General features: G+C 39.4%; 1 non-coding gene across 1 annotated transcript; it reads left to right on the top strand.

Moving 5' to 3' along the window:
* Positions 1–3,753: 3,753 nt before the first annotated feature.
* Positions 3,754–3,963, top strand: LOC115932059 (small nucleolar RNA U3). Its single transcript, XR_004068427.1, has one exon. It is a non-coding gene; the product is annotated as a small nucleolar RNA U3 (small nucleolar RNA).
* Positions 3,964–17,897: the final 13,934 nt, after the last annotated feature.

Below are 17,897 nucleotides of genomic sequence, written 5' to 3'. Positions count from 1 at the left end.
ATACTTGGGAGGCTGAGGCAGGAGAATTGCTTGAACCCAGGAGGCAGAGGCTGCAGTGAGCTGAGATCATGCCACTGCACTCCAGCCTGGGCAACAGAGTAATATGTCTCAAAAAAAAAAAAAATCAGCAATTTAACAAATAGAACAATGTTCTGTTATCATGTGATGGTGTCTCTCAAGAGTTAATGTGTTGGAGAGAATATTTCTGCCTTCATGAATGAACTAATATCACTATCACCAGAGGGTTTATTATCACAGAAGTGGCTTCATTATAAAAGCGAGCTCTCTTTGGCTCTCTTGCTTTTGCCTTCTTCACCATAATATGCCCTCTGCCTTACTATGACACAGTAAAAGGCCTTCACCAGATGCCAGCACAATGCTCTTGGATTTTCCATCCTCTAGAACCATGAGCTAAATAAACTTATTTTCCTTATAAATTACCCAGTCTATGGGATACTATTGTAGTAACAGAAAACAGACTAAGACAAATACATATAACTGATACCAAGTAACTGATTGTTAGTTCAAGTCAATGGAATAAATATGAAGGCATATAACACAGAATTGAGAACATTCAATTGAAGTGGATATGAGACTCATGAATTGAACATAAAAACTTTTTGAATATTAATTATTGCTAGGAGGACAATATCACTTGAACTGCTAAATTGGAAAAGTTAGATAGATAATGGGAAAATTTATTGCAAAAATATTTGTTGAGTATCTACTATATACAAGTTCTGTTCTAGGCCCGGAACAAAATATCCATAATTAATGGCCCTCATGGAACTCACGGCTAATGGAGCCTTGTGACACTATATGTTACAGAGTTTCAATCAATAACTGCCTTTGAGTTCAGCCAAATTGTGTATTCAGACATTCACAGTTATCATTGAGAAAGTTAGAAGTTTTAAGCCAGTTTTATAAAATTTGTAAGGGTTTAAACTAAAATTTGCAGTATAACAACATAAGGAACAAAAAGTAACAACTTGATTGCTATTCAGAACTGTTCTAATTTATGAGAACTGAAGAAAACCATTGGCTTCCAAGGACAGATTTGAAGCTGCCAAATATGGAAGAACCTAGATTCTCATTGCACCTCAGACTCAAACTGGCTGTGAGATGCTGGGGAAGTCACCCAATCTCTCTGAGCCATATTTCTCTCTACGTAAAATGAGGATACTGGACTACATAATCTCAAAGAGAATTTCTATTTCTAGCGTTCTAGGAGTCTTTATTTGCTGTGGGCTGGCATTTAATATAAGACTGCTCTGTCTTGGATCTCACTCATTAGAGGTTAATAGGGAGCCAAAAAATCATCCACCTTGACGATGAGATTTCCCAGGCAGTCAGGCAATGTGTGTCCATCAAGGGCAAAAGACTGTGCTTTCTCCTCTACAACATGCTTCTCTCTATCAAATTTGATAGACAACGTTTGACAGAGATAGTTTTGAATGCCTAAAAGTAAAAATATGCACATCTTATTTCTACAGTCTCCTGAGGTGGTTCCAAGGTGCCCCTATGGCTACGGTTTGAAGAAGACCAAAAAGTGCTTATAACACTTGTAGCATCATTTTCAGGGGTTTTCTGTGCACCCTCAGCAGCAAAGACATGGCAGGGCCCATCTTCAGTGGTGGACATGCTGGTGCCAGGGCTGTCACAAATGCCCAAGTACACAGTTCTACAGAGACACTTTGAACCAAGGGGAAGCACAGGGCCTGACAAGGCTATGGGGAATGCCCCCATATAACTCCCCTGTGTTTGAAAAATAGAGATGCAAAAATTGAAACTTCTGCTCATAAGTTGGCAGCAGACCTGTGGGAAAAGTTTTGGATGGAAGGAAAGCCAGTGAATATTGATCTTTTGGCTCTGCCTTTTCATAAAAGGCAAAAATGACTCTTCTCTTAATGAAGGATGGCTGGGAGAAGCTTAGAAGATGCACTGATTTGGTTTCATTCTAGTCAGTTTATCTAAACCAGATCCAAATGATCTAAGACTTTCTGGGTTATAAAATGGGACTGGAATTCTTAGGGCAGACATGTATAATTTCCAAGGCTCCCTATTTCTTGTCATCCTTTCAGCAGTGTGGTGCCAGCAAAAACCAGCTAATAGACTCTTATGATCCAAAATTAATTTGGAAAAAAAAATAACCGGCCAGAATTTTTTAACCTAAAAAACAGGGCAGCAATTTAGGTTGAATTTGCATTTTCGGCAAAGGTTCACATTAGTCTTATTTTTATGTTTGTGGATTCACTCAGGTCTAATCTTAATAAGAACAGTTTTAGAGGCCTGGGCAGATTTTGAATGACTGATGGGCACCAATAAAGCTGGAAGAGTGCTAGGGTCCACTGGTAGTTCCGGGAGACTCATTTTAATCACTTCCTTAAACACCCAGGTTTCTACCTAAAAGTGGGTACCTTCCTCCTTAATTACCCTTCTCTTTGGAAAAGGTGCAACTGAAAGAATAGGCTCTTGTTAATAAGATTTATTTTTACTAACCCTGAAAAGGTTTAACTTATACTGTGGAGCCTACCCTGACTCTAATTCATTTTATTCTTTTGCTTCTCTGAACTACAATATTTACCACACACTTTACTTTTAAAATTGGTAATATCACTCTCTTTGTGCCCTTATAGTCACATAAGAGACAGGCTAATAGAAACAAATTGATCCAAGTTTGTGTTTAGTAAGATAAAAGTTAGATAGCAAGATGAAGCTTAGGTAGTTAAGATGAAGATAGGTAGTTTGCTTCTTTCAGCTATAATATTTGCCAGAAATTTTACTTTTAAAATTGGTAATATCACTTTTTGTAGCTTATAGTGACATGAGAGATAGGCTAATAGAAATAAATAATCCAAGTTTGTAGTTTAGCAAAATGAAGCTTAGGTAGTTAAAATTAACATTCAATTTGAAATTCATGTTCAGTTGACATACAACTCATTTCATTACATTTACTAACCATGATTTTCATAAAAGTTAAATCAGTTAACTTTTAAATTATGTTCAAACAATAATCTACTAATTAAGTTGTTAATGTTTTAAAGAGAGGCATGGATTTATTTTTGATTTTTAAAATAACATCTTTAAGCCAATGCTAATGTTAATTCCCAGTTCAGTTTCTTCTAAAATATTTCCACTCTGATAACAAATTGGGGCATACAAATTTGGTAAGATTATTTCTTATTTTTAAAAAATGTGAAATGGTGTGATTTATATTAATAAAGAAATACCAGTTAAAATATAATTTTTCAATGGTACACATAGTAGCTAGTTTATTTTATTTTTATTTTTTTCAAGACAGAGTCTTGCTCTGTCATACAGGCTGGAGAGCAGTGGCACGATCTTAGCTCACTGCAACCTCCGCCTCCTGGGTTCAAGCGATTCTCCTACCTCAGCCTCCTGAGTAGCTGGGATTACAGGTGCCCAACACCATACCTGGTTAATTCTTGTATTTTTAGTAGAGATGGGGATTCACCATGTTGGTCAGGCTGGTATCAAACTCCTGACCTTGTCATCCGCCCACCTCGGCCTCCCAAAGTGCTGGGATTACAGGTATGAGCCACCTGTAATCCAGCCCAGCAGCTACTTTATTTTTAATCACATTAAAATAGCATTTAAATGATATATATTTAAATTAATCTTAAAACAACCATCCTGATATACCTAGGACCTACCTACATTTTAGTTACATCTTAATTATCAACCAGATCAAATATAAGTTATCTGTCTTTGTGGAATCAATAAAACTATCCTAAGACTATACTTTTAGGGATTATTTCAGATAAACTTCTAGAGTTTCTCTGAACCTGCAGAGCACCAGAAACCATGAAAAGAGGGTGTAGCATTCTCTCCTGCGTGTGAGGGCGGCTCTTGGTGCTACCTCACTGAAACGGCCATTGCCACTGATGATCATTCTTCTCTTACTCTGAGAGAGAAAGAGAGAGAGAATACAGTCTGAGTGGTTCTCATTTTTTTTTTTTTTTTTTTTTGAGACGGAGTCTCACTCTGTTGCCCAGGCTGGAGTGCAGTGGCATAATCTTGGCTCACTGCAAGCTCCATCTCCCAGGTTCACGCCATTCTCCTGCCTCAGCCTCCCGAGTAGATGGGACTACAGGCGCCCACGACCACGCCCAGCTAATTTTTTGTAGTTTTAGTAGAGACGGCATTTCACCGTGTTAGCCAGGATGGTCTCAATCTCCTGACCACGTGATCCACCTGCCTCAGCCTCCCAAAGTTCTGGGATTACTGGTGTGAGCCACCGCGCCCCGCCTGAGTGGTTTTTATTTTAAAAATAAAATTAAATAAGTAAATAAATAAAACTTTTTGTCTACTTTATAGAAAGTCTAGTTCTATTGGCAAATTCATACCTATATCTTTAACATACATACACATATCCACATATGCATACACACACGCGCACACACACACACACACCCCACACACACCAATTAGTAAAACTCAAGTAAGAGACTGTTGCTTTCTCAATGGCTTATACTCAATATTCCCTAATCAAGTGAGGCTTTGGTATAAAGCACGAATCTCAAGATATTGCAAAATATGCAGGAAAACAATAAGAAAATAGGTATGTAAATATTTATTTACCTAAATATGTAAATATTTATATTTATTATAAAGCTGCTTAAATATTGAAACCTCAGAATTTTGTGCTATAAAGTACAGAAAAGGTAGTGAACCATGTATTCTTGTTGTTTATTTTAACACATTCCTTCATTCTCTGGACTATTTTTTTGAGCAGTTTTTGTGGTTGTCAACTGATAAATTGTATTAAACTTCATAGGTATCAGAATGTCAACTTAGCCATTTCCAGAATTTTTAGATCAGCTCACTTTTTGAAAAGGCTCTGTAGCTATTGCCCCATAATTGGTTGTTTCGAAAGGATTCCAGAAGTCACTCTCTTAGTTTGCTTGGACTGCTGTAACAAAATATATTAGACTGGGTAATTTATAAATAATTATAAATTTGTTGCTTACAGTTCTGGGAGCTGCAAAATCCAACATTAAGGCACCAGCAGATTTGGTGTCTGGTGAAAACTCATTCCTCATTGTTGGAGCACAACAGGGCAGAAGGATGAAAGGGTAAATAAGCTCCCATAGGCCTCTTTATAAGGGCATTAATTTCATTCATGAGGGCTCATGACCTAGTCACCTCTCAAAGCCTCCACCTCTTAATAACAACACATTGTGGAGTAGATTTGAACATAACAAATTTTGAAGAGACACAAGCATTCAGACCATAGCTTCCCACCCCTGGGCCCCCAAAATTTATGTCCTTCTCACATACAAAATACATTAATTCCATCCCAATAGCCTTAAATGTCTAATTTGTTCCAGCATCGGCTCGGAAATCTAAAGCCCAGAGTCTTATCTGAATATCCTCTAAATACGATATGTGTGAGACTCAAGGTACAATGCATTCTGAGGCGAATTGCTTTCCAGCTGTGAACATGTGAAATTAAACAAGTTATGTGCTTCCAAAATACAATGGTGGGACTGGCATAGGATAGACATTCCCACTCCTAAAGGGACAAACAGGGAGGAAGAAAGGGATAGCTGGTCCTAAGCAAGTTCAAACCTCAACAGGGCAAACAACATTGAATATTGAAGTCTTGAGAAACGTCGTCTCTGACTCCATGCTCTGCCTTCTGGACACATTGGGGTAGGAGTTGGGCCTCCAAGGCTCCAGGTGGCCCCACCTCCATTACTTTACTAGGCAAAGCCCACACTGCAGTTCTCACAGGTTGGAGTTCAGTGCCTGCAGCTCTCTGAGGCTAGAATTGCATGGTTGTGGCTTTATGAGAATGGGGTTATGGGGGAAGCCCTGCATTCCCAGTTCCACTAGGCATTGTCCTAGTAAGGGCTCTCTGCAGTGGCCCTACCCTCATGGCTCCACTAGGCATTGGAGCCTGGTGAAGGCTGTCTGTGGTGGCCACACTCCTGTGGCAGTTCTCTGCCTGTACCATCAAGCTCTCTGGGTCATTCTTTGAAATCTTGATGGCTCCAAGTGGCCCCACCTCCATGACTTTGCTAAGCAAAGCCCACAGCCACACGCCCACAACCAGTGTGCTCTGTGACTGGTGGAGATGACACTGCATGGACACCACCAAGATTACCACTTGGAGGAGCAGCCAAGACTGCACCTGTGCTCACTACAGCTGAACCTGAGGTGACCGAGGAGAAATGCAAGGAACAGTACCTTGGGGCAGTGCAAGGCAGTGAACCGCAAATGTCCATAGATACCCTGGGACCCTTTTTTGAAATTGTTCTGCTCCAAAGGCCTTGGCGTTCTAGGCCTATAATGAGCAGGGCAGTTCTGACAATCTCTGAAATGCCTTTGGGATTATTCTCTGATTGTCTTGATGAATAACAGCTGGCTTCCTTATAGCTATAGTAATCCTCTTATCAAATGTCTGCTTGATCATACCTTTGGTGTTCTCTCCTGAACACATTTTATCATTTTTTACAGGCTGAGAATTTTTCAAAGTTTTAATTTCTGCTTCCCTGTTAATTATAAATTCCATCTTTAATTCATTTCTCTCTTCTCACATTTTACTGTCAAGAGAAGCCATGCTATACCCTCAACACTTTGCTTAGCTATTTCTTCTGCCAAATATTGTATTTCATCACTTGGAAGTTTTACCTTCCACAAAGCACTAAGACATGGACAAAATTTAGCCAAGGTCATTGCCACTTTATACCAAGGATCACCTTTCCTTCAGTTTTCAGTAACATGGTCTTTATTTCTGTCTGAGACCTCATCAGAATGGCCTTTAGGGTCCATATTGTTTATGACCACTTGGGTAATTTCTAAGAGGACTGAAGTCTCTTCTACAACTCTCTTATTCTGAGCCTCCACCAGAACTGTCCTTAATCCTCCATTCACAGAAATGTAGGTTTTTTTCTAGTATGCACCTCCAAACTCTTTCAAACCCTTTTCATTACCCAGTTCCAAAGCCACTTCCACATTTTTAGGTATTTGTTACAGCAGCACCTCACTTCTGTCTCAGTCTGTTCAGGCTATTATAACAAAATACTCCAGCTGGGAATTTACAAACAACAGAAATGTGTTGCTCACAGTTCTTACCATGGGAAGTCTACATCAAGAGCAAAGTGCCAGCAGATTCGATGTCTGCAGAGGGCCTGTTCCTCATAGGTAGTGCCTTCTGTGTGCTTACATTGTGAAGGAGTAAACAAGTTCCTTCAGGTCTGTTTTATAAGGGCACTAATCTCATTCATGAGGGCAGAGCCTCACAAGGGCCCCACCTCCCAAAGGCCCCATCTCTTAATATCAACACTTAGGGATTTGATTTCAATATGTAAATGTTGGAGGAACACAAACATTCAGATCATATCAGTCACCTAAGACCACTGTAGATTTTTTAATGGTAAGCATTGTTTCCTCTTTAGGGCGGTTAGAATCTTCCTTTATACTTGAAGCTTCTGAATATGTATTTACACACATTTTATTATGTGAATCTCTGTTTACTAATACAGGCCAAGAAGGTAAACCTATTAGTATCACATAATATTTTATATCTAGGAAGGTTTCTTTGTGTTTTTTATGTCTTTGTTTCTGAATAAAAATACTTATTATTCAGGAGTTGGATCTCCATGAATTGTCCTTCATATGTGCTAACAATTCTCTCATATTTTTATCTTTATGCTGATTTATTCTGATTTCTGAGATTGTTTCTAAGTTTATTGTTTAATTCATTCTTTAAATTTTCTGTTGTATTGAGTCTGTATTTTCCTATTTTAGACATATTTTACTTTCATTAGTGTTTTTGTTTTGAAAAAATTCTTATCTCAGCCCGTTTCAAAATACATGTCCTCATTGAGAACAAGATGTTTTCTAAATACTTCTTATACCTCATTAAATAAACCTATTTAGGAGGAAGCAGACTTCTGAGTAACTAATGCTTTGCTCTTCTCTCTTGTTGCAAAATATTTTCAATGTCTCATATTTTTCTGTTTACTCATTCTTGAGTAACGTAACGAACATGCTCTGAAATGCTGGTTTAAAACCCTCATTCGATATTGTTTTCATATACAGAAAAATACTTAGGCCTGGTGTTGAAAAACAATACATTTAAAGGACTTTACTCTCACCAATGCCTACCTGTTGGCCATTGACCTCCATGCCAATCTATAGCTGGAGAGCAAATTGTTGCCCAGTGGGTTCCAAACAAACGCAAAATCCTTCACCAGAGCAGAGGTCTTTATTCTCATCTTTTAAGCCATGCAAATAGATTCAGCCTGAATTCCAAAAGTAGTAAAAGAAAGATAGGAGAAGCATGCAAGTGTCAAGCTCCTGTTGCCATAGGAGAGAGTTCTATGCTTTTCATTGTCCCCTATGCCTTACTACAAAGACGATTTATGATGAAGTTTGTAAGGCTTAAACTTCAAGGTCTCTCACTTACACGAGGCCCTTGCAATGTCTGTGAGAGTCTCTAACAAAGTGATTAACATGGTCAAATATTTTTTAAAATTTGTAAAACTTAGATATTTATCCACTCAATCTTCCTGTACATCAGGTGACTATGAAGTAGCCATAGTCACCTGAGATCCTAATAAAAAATTAAGTTTGAGATAAATTTAGTTTGCTTTTGGTGGAATATATTTGTGTGGCTCACAGACACTTTCCTAAACAGTTAAATCATTGCTAGCCATGCACCAAGACGGTGAATGACTTGGAAATAAACCCCACATCACTCCTAAACAGAGGTCAAACCTTTGTTAGCTCTCAAATTGCTATATCACAGGAAAGGTGGAGTTCCTTCTATAGCTTACAGTTGGTAACCTCCTCAAACTCTTGGGGATTTAGAGGAGCTCACACTCACTTTTGCTATTGGTTCTTCCTGAATATTAACAATCTCTGTTTACTTTAAAGAAAATGTACTCCATATGTTTCAGAATCATTTGTGCTTAAAACACCACATGGGAGACATAAATATTCAATATACACATGTAGAAATGTTTTTAGATGTGGAAGAGACTACTTTTATTTTTAAAATGAATAGTTCTTGTCTTGATCTCTGATGGGGAAAAAAGAAAAAAAGACTCTTTCCCAGGTGTGGCTGTTCATTCTACAGGTGATTCAGGCTCTGGGAAGGTGTCCTCCCATTGACCTTGAGTCATTATAGCAACTATTCTAGCTACAGCTGTACAACAAGTTAATTTAGCAGGAAGGAGTTCAGCCGCTTACTTCCATGCTCTTTAGCACCATTCAAGACCAAGGCATCATGTCTTCAGTGTCTTAATCCAAGGCCAGGAACCATACAGTTGGCCTAAAAGTAGTGAGACTCTGTTCTTCTCCTGACTCTTATACTAGGCAGCCGTGCTATTTTTTTTTGTATTTTTAGTAGAGACGGGGTTCACCATGTTAGCCAGGATGGTCTCCATCTCCTGACATCATGATCCACCTGCCTCAGCCTCCCAAAGTACTGGGATTACAGGCGTGAGCCACTGCACCCGGCCCCGAGAAAATAAACATTTTTTAAAAAGAGTAAGGCCAGGTGTGATGGCTCACACCTGTAATCCTAGCACTTTGGGAGGCTGAGGCAAGAGGTTCACTTGAGCCCAGGAGTTTGAGACCAGCCTGGGAAACATGGTGATACTCCATCTCTACAAAAAATACAAAAATTAGCCGGGCTTGGTGGCATGCACCTGTAGTTCCAGCTACTCAGGGGCCTGAGGGTGGGAGACTCGCTTGAGCCCAGGAGGTTGAGGCGGCTGTGAGCCGTGATGAAGCCACTTTACTACAGCCTGGGTGACAGAGTGAGACCCTGTTTCAAAAATAAAGGGGCAAAAGGCAAAACAATTTATATCTCCCTTATATGGTTTTCTAGTACATTTCAATAACGATAATAATAAGGCTCAATAAGGGTTTATGGATGGAATGCCACTTCAAGGAGAAGCTAACACTCAAACTTGCAAGAGAATAGTTCTGATACACAAACAGCAGCATAAAGGTCCTAGCAGTCATAGAATGAAGCCCCAGGAGACCCACTGCTCACACCCAGCTGCCTTTACCCCCACCTTGGATTAGTCTTATTCTCATTTACTGCTGTGTCACTCCACAGGACATAAATGGATCTGGCCCTTGGTGAGGTTTCATCTTTCTCCTAACACCTAGCACAGCCTCATTTATTCATGCTTGCCAAGCAGAAAGGTGGTGTAGCCCTCTTAGTGCTAGGGATATAACCACACGGAGATCCAGACGGATAAATTCTGCTTGACATCACTTAAATTTCTCAAAGGCACCAAAAATCAATATATCAAAAATGAACTCTTGATCCTCCCCTAAATTCTAGCTTTCTCCCAGTGTTTTCTATCCCAGAATATGTGACCCCCCATCTATCCCCTTGAGAGAAAGCCACAATCATATAGATCTCCTTTCCCTCAAAACTCATACTTCATCACCAGATCCTGTTGGCTTTGCCCCCTACATAATTCTAAAATAGTCTTTCCCCAGACATTTTCAGGGTCCACAGCAAGGGAACACATACAATAAGTAGAAATAATTTAAAGGTATAAATAAAGTGAACAAGTTGTTAGGAAAGATAGTTCTATTTTTCCACCTTGACAAACCCATCTTCATAATGATGAGGACAGCAGGGTTCAAATAAAAAATTCTCCATCTCCTTGGAGTTCTGTGCCCTTAATTAGTGACTGGGGATTGCTGGACCACATGTCATAGATGGCAGATGACAGGATACCCCTTATTGTCCCATCCTAGCTCCAAGAGACCTACTGCGAGGGATCTTGTGGACACACACATGGGCACTCAGGCTACATGTCCAAGTTCTGCAAGCTCTCTTCACAGCCTCTGTACATAGCTGCTGCTGGTTGCCTACTAAGTCTGTTCAAGCTGCTATAATAAAATTCCATAAACTAAGTGGCTTATAACAACAGAAATGCATTTCCCACAGTTCTGGAACCTGAAAGGTCTAAGATCAAGGTGCCAGCAGATTCAGCGTCTGGCGAGACCTGCTTTCTGGTTCTTACAAGGTATCTCACTATGTCTTCACATGATGAAAGGGACAAAACAGTTTTCTGGGGGCCTCTTTTATAAAGGCACTAATCTCATTCATGAGGGCTCCACCCCTGTGATCTAAATATATCCCAAAGGCCCCACTTCCTAATAATATTATATTGTGATTAGATTTTCAACATGTGAATTTGGAGGATGTAGACATTCAGACCATAGCAGACACTCTGGAGGCTAGGGCCAAACACATACTGGGGACCAGAGAGTGTTCTAGAAGCAGGGCGGGGAGGGCGGCTTTCTGTGAGTTAATTCTGTTGGGAGTGGTAACAGGCAGAAATAGACCAGAATGAGGCCCTGTGAAGTGAAAGGGCCAGGTAGGGCTCCCTTTCCTGTCTAGGGATATTCCTCAGTTCTATTCGTTGTCCTTTCCTTCCACTGCCACCATCTTGGGCTCTTGCCTAAACTACTTCAATAGCCTCCTAATTAATCTCTGAACATCAACTTTGTCTCTGCAGTACATTCTTCACATTACAGCCAGAATGACTTCTTGTTTTAGTGATTCAAACATCCTTGGCTTAGACTTTGGAAAGTCTAATTACTCTTGAAGTTTAGATAAATTCTTTAATATGGTCTACAAAGATACCCCATGTTCTGGCACCCACCTACTTGTCCACTCCACTTGTCCTGGCTTTCTCCCAGTCCCTTATACTCATCTTCCTCCCACCACAGGTTGTCTGTCCTCTTCCTTCTGAGTGAAATGTGCTTCTCAGTTCCCCATTGCATCAAATTACTCCTATTTGGCCTTCAGATTTCAGCCTCCACAGAAAAACCCTGACCTGTTGGCTCTGCCCATCTCATATCACCATGCACCTCTCCTGCACTTTCATAGTTTTACCTTCACAGTGAATGGTGTCGAGTTTAGGTGCAGGGTGCTCTTGGGTCACTGTGCTGCACATTGTATTTACTGGACCACTCTCTAGCCAGGACTTCTAAAGGAAGTGTCTAAATTCTCACTGCCAACAAGACCAGCCACATTTCTAAAGTGGGGATGATAATATCAATACATTACCTCAAAAAGTTGGAAAGGGGGCTGGGCGTGGTGGCTCACACCTGTAATCCCAGCACTTTGGGAGGCTGAGGTGGGCGGATCACAAGGTCGGGAGATCGAGACCATCCTGGCCAACATGGTGAAACCCCATCTCTACTAAAAATACAAAAAATTAGCCGGGCGTGGTGGTAGGCGCCTGTAGTCCCAGCTACTCAGGAGGCTGAGGCAGGAGAATGGCGTGAACCCGGGGGATGGAGCTTGCAGTGAGCCAAGATCACGCCACTGCACTCCAGCCTGGGCCACAAAGCGAGCGTCTGTCTCAAAAAAAAAAAAAAAAAAAAAAAAAAAAAAGGGAAAGGGGATTAAATAAAATAATACATATAAATCACTTCTGATGATGCTTGGTACATTTTAAGAACTAAATAAAATTTGTTATGCAATTCCCCTTACTCAATCTTAACACACATACAAGACTGTATGCAGGAGCCAGGGCCGGGCGCGGTGGCTCACGCCTGTAATCCCAGCACTTTGGGAGGCCAAGGCGGGCGGATCACGAGGTCAGGAGATCGAGACCATCCTGGCTATGGTGAAACCCTGTCTCTACAAAAAATTAGCCAGGTGTGGTGGCGGGCACCTATAGTCCCAGCTACTCAGGAGGCTGAGGCAGGAGAATGGCGTGAACCCAGGAGACGGAGTTTACAGTGAGCCAAGATCGCAGCACTGCACTCCAGACTGGGCGACAGAGCGATACTTCATCTGAAAAAACAACAACAACAACAACAAAAAACCCAGCACTGGCCATATCAGCTGATTCATAATAGATGAATGAATGGATGAAGAGTCCCTGGCCCAGGTTTAAATGCCCTTAAAGCGAAGCGAGATACTGATTTATAGATGATTAAGAAGCCCAATATCTAGCACAGGCCTGAATTTTACTGGGTGTTTCATTAGTATTTGATAAAAGAATACATCATTAAACTAATGAAATTTCATCTTTTCGTCAACCCACAGTCAAACTGGCATGCCTTGGCCCATGGGAGGGAACAGTGCAATCCTGCTGGCAAAGAATGAAACACACTCAGTCCTAGGCCCTGTCCTGTTGTACCTTTCACAGAATGATTTGAATAGAAGCAAAGGGAATGTGTTTGTTGCATTTAAAGATGATACAAAGCCAAAAGGTATGGGAGGAGCTAATAGAGTGTGTGCCAGAAAAATGATTCACCATCGTCCGCAACGATGACGTAAAATGATTACACAAAACCGAGAAGGGGCTTCATTTAAATGACCACTGGCTCCACTTTTGTGTGAATCCTTCCAAGATTTTTTTGTTCATATTTATTTCTCTCTCTCCCCTTATATATATATATATAGAAAGACAAATATGAACTTTTATTTTTTAGAGGATAGGCATCACATGCGATTGTAAAACTTACTCTTTTTTCTGACTAATGACACGTTATTAAATATTCTTCTGTAATGTCACCTTTCAATACCACAGTAGGCATTCTGTAATTTATTTAACCATTGTATGATTGGTTTCAATTTTGTTATTTTGGACATTGGTGCCATGAACTCTTATAACTGAATGTTTGCCCATAACCATTAATTCCTTAAGATAATTTTTGAAATATGATTGCTGACATGTATATATACGATGCTAACTTGCTTTCCAAAAAAGCCATATAGATTTACTCTCCCACAGCGGTATATGAGGGTCCTTGTTTTCCTGCTCCTTTGCCAAAATTCTTGGTTTCATCTTTTGTTAATCTTTACTCATGTGTAGGTTATAAGTGATATCTGATTGTTTTAACTTGCTCTTTTTATTGCTACTGAGATGGAATTATTTTTAAAATTTTATCAGCTATTTGTATTTCTCCTGACAAAATGAAATTTAACAAACATAAATATGAAGTTGTACATTTGTTTTCCAAAAACAATCGTATAATTGTAGAATGGGGAAACTTGGCTTGACTGAAGGGTACATGAAAAGGAAAATTAACGGAAAAAAAAGCAAAGGGAATGTGATAACTGTTTTTAAATGTTTGAACAGTTACCATACAGAAAAGAAATCATGTTTAGTTTAGATTTTTCCAAGAGGACAAAGTAAGGCAAGCAGATGGAAAGTTATAGGTTGGCAGATTTTAGCTCATCTTAAGAAAGAACTTTTTAACTGTCTCGGCTAGCCAAAGATGGAGTGGGTTGCCTCATGTAGTGAGATCCCCACCGCTGGAAGAGATCAAGAGTATAACTGGTCTACTGTGTGGAAGTTGTAGAAGGAAGGGCTTTCTGAATTGGGTTAAATGGATGACTTTGAATGTCACTGGAAACTCCAGATTCTCTGCTTCTATGAATATGAGCTCACTGTAATTCTTTTAAAAATGCATTATTATTCACTTATTTGCTGTCAATTCCTATGTAAATGGGAATAAAAATACCTTTAAAAGTACTTATATCCCCTAATCAAAAGATTATGAAAGTTTGTGTTTTTTCGGTTGTTTTGTTTTGTTTTGTTTCATTCTTGTCTGAGTACAAAAACTGAAACTGACTTATTACACTTTCAAATCTAGTCAACTTAGAGTATGTTTATATTATACTATAAACAAGACTACTGTGGTATTGCACTTTAAAGTAAATCATTTTATAGAGCATAAACAGTTTAATAACAGACTAACAGAAATGAAAGAATTGCCTAGTTAGCAGGCCTGCTAGAATTTGGGAGCTTTTCACTGATAATTAGTTTAAGTAACATATGCTCTTAAAAGTAATAAACTTGTGTTAAATGAATCTATAGATTTTCACTCTATTAGATGTGTCCCCAACAGCGTTCAAAATGTCTAGTTATGGAGCGTTGGCTTTATTTGAAAAATACAGGTGATTCGATCAAAATCATGAAACATTTGCATCTTTTCTTTAGCTATGTTCCCTCTCCTTTCCACTCTTGATTCACTTAGTAAAGTAACACCTATATTTCTTTCACTGTTTCCAAGTTCTAAAGAAAGAGGACTGTACTGAATACCTCTCATGCCAACCCAGAAGAGTGTAGTCATTCCACAGGGCAGCCCACTTTGCTGCATTAAGCTGTAGAAATCAGTCTTCATGTTTGGTTTTATGAGAGAGGGCATCACATTGCAGAGCCCAGGGATTCCGAGTCAATTAGTCAGATCTAAAGCTTTAATTCATCATAATACAGTAAGGAGCTAGACATGCAGTGGTATGCATTAGCGCCTCTTTCCAATACTATGCCATGGGTTCAAAAAAAAAAACAACCCAGCTTGTTAAGTGATACCAGCCTACGTTGTGTTATATGATCTTGCTGATACTGCAGATAAAATATAGCTGCTATTTATTTTAGTAATTTAATATGGTAGAAGGAGTTTGAGAAAGTTGTGGTGTTCACATGCTATTTCAGGATAACAGTGACCCACCCTGATCCAGAGAAATCGAGTTAAACAGGGCCTGGTGTTTTCCATTCTGTTTTGTAGCAACGTGTTTCTGGGCTATGTATAACCCCAAGAAAGCTGAAAACACTACACTGACCAGGTCAGGGAGGAAAGCCCACAGCTTTACTGTGATGTAAGAGTAAGCCTGACTTCCGCATCAGTGCAGCAGATATTTTTGGGAAGTCATTTATGGTGTTCCCACTCCCATTTCCAATTTAGGCAACTAATAGTTTCTTTTAGGAATGCTTTCTTTCTAAAATTATGTGGCAGAAAGGAGACTGTCTGTAGCTTCTTCATTTGGCTAATAATGGGAGTGCACACACCCACTCTGAAGAAATTTCAGGTGATAGAGAAAATCAGATGCCACCCAGACCTTTTCTGCCTTGTTCTGACAGTCCATTAGAGGAATGTAACTAAGAGTTCAGGAGGAAAAACTGTCAAAAATCCAGGCAACTCAAAATACTATACTTTCTCAAAATGAAGTTTATCTGTTTTCCCAAAATGCTATACTTCTTCACTTTCATGCCTTTGGATATTCTATTCTCTTTACTAGGATATGAATCCAAATCTTTTGCAGGTGGGTTGGTGCGTTACATTTGTTGTGATTTGTGTGGAGAAAAGAAGGGTATCTCATAATTACCTGGAGAATTTTCCAAATACATGTTGCTTTTTCCTCTATACTTCCTGCCCACCCCCCATGGGAACTCTGGTTTATTGCCAAGTAAATACTGACTTGGTTGAGGTTTGTATGCATTCGATGAAAAGGAAGATAAGTGAAATAATGAATATTTTTCAGTCATTCAAACTAACTCTGCTTTTTGCTTTTTTTCCATCTACCCTTCTCTTCATTCTGATATTTTGTGAAGGAATGTTATATGTCAAGACCTCTGGTGAGTGCTGGAGATGGAGAAATAAATCCTACTTTGTTCTTGCCACTGCGGAGCTCATGAAGATCTAATTAGACAAACAAATATCTGTCTATCTATCTATATACATAAACAATTCATATAGTGGAAAAAACAGACATAGTGTTTCACTGGAATGGCCTAATTAAGACTAAAGTGAAATGTAGTCTAAGTGCCAAGAGATGCAAAAAGAAGGAGCAAATTCATAGAGTTGGTTGGTGTGTTGGATATAAACCTTGTGTGTCTTTGCAGTTGCTCCACTGTCTCCTTCATTTATTCTTTGTCAGTATCCCATGCATGCCAAGCTGTTCCTCCCTTTCCAAACTTGGTTGGAATGCCACATTAGGGAGCATGGGCTCTGGCTTCCTGAGAGGCTTCAAGGAGGCAGAGGCTGCAGCTAAAACTTCAGGAAATTAACTCCCCAGAGACTGAACCTTGACCAATGGGAAACGAGAGACTGGAGGGAACATAGCTCACAATTTCTCTCTCAGTTACCCTCTCCATGAACCGCTCTGAGGTATGGTTCTCCTTGCAAACCTACCAGAAATGTCTTCTCCATGAGATGAGTGAACACACATTTTGAGTGACCTGCTACATATGTTTGCAACTTGTTGTGAAGCAGTGGTCACTAAAGTTATCCATCACATCACATTGATTCTCATCTTTCCTTTTTCTCAGGGTGCCATTCTCCCTCACTCCCATTGTCCTATGCTTGCACCTCCAAAGTAACTTTTTGATATAAGCAACAAAAAATCATTGCCTCAGACTCTGTTTTCTAAAAGATCCAGAATATAACAGCTGGATCTGAGAATATCCAGTGATCCTTCTTCAACTTTGATTAAAAAAAATTTTAAAAAGAAAAGAAAGAAAACTAATTCCTCTTTGAAATCTTGTCTGCTTATTTATACATTAAAGCAAAAATAAATACTGACAAACCATTTGTTAGTGGTTACACAACCTCAAATGAGCAAATGTTTAGGCATTTTCTGGTAAGGGGGATTAGTCTATTCTTGGTGTATTTATGGACCCGTCCTAGCTGTGCAGATTATATAAGTCACCGCTGCTATTTGTCTTTTCTTCCATAGTTGATCTTCCTGTGTGGATTCAAGGGTTGTGTAAAACAAAAAACTTGAAAATTACTTGCAATGCATCAAGAGACTAATTCGCACATTCTCAAGTGGCCATTAGGAGAATTTTTCTTCTAAATCTAACCTTCTGCTTCCTAATCTAACCCCATACACTTCATATTTCTTCTGCCTTGCATCAAGCACTACAAATGATGCAAGCCATTCATTCCTATTGCTTTAATTATTGTTCTTTACCTCTGATAGAAGCTAAAGGTTTCTTAACCACTATCATCTTCCTTTCTCCTAATTTATTGACAGATTGTACATAATCCATGTGATTTTTTCTGTTTCTTTAGGAAATTTAAATACTTCTATAATTTTTGCTTGAAGTTTTATTTGTGCATACTTGAACTTTATCTCAGCATTTTCC

Source organism: Gorilla gorilla, chromosome 1, assembly GCF_029281585.2.
Source record: "Gorilla gorilla gorilla isolate KB3781 chromosome 1, NHGRI_mGorGor1-v2.1_pri, whole genome shotgun sequence".
Lineage (NCBI taxonomy): Eukaryota > Metazoa > Chordata > Mammalia > Primates > Hominidae > Gorilla > Gorilla gorilla.
This window is presented reverse-complemented; position numbering and strand designations above follow the sequence as displayed.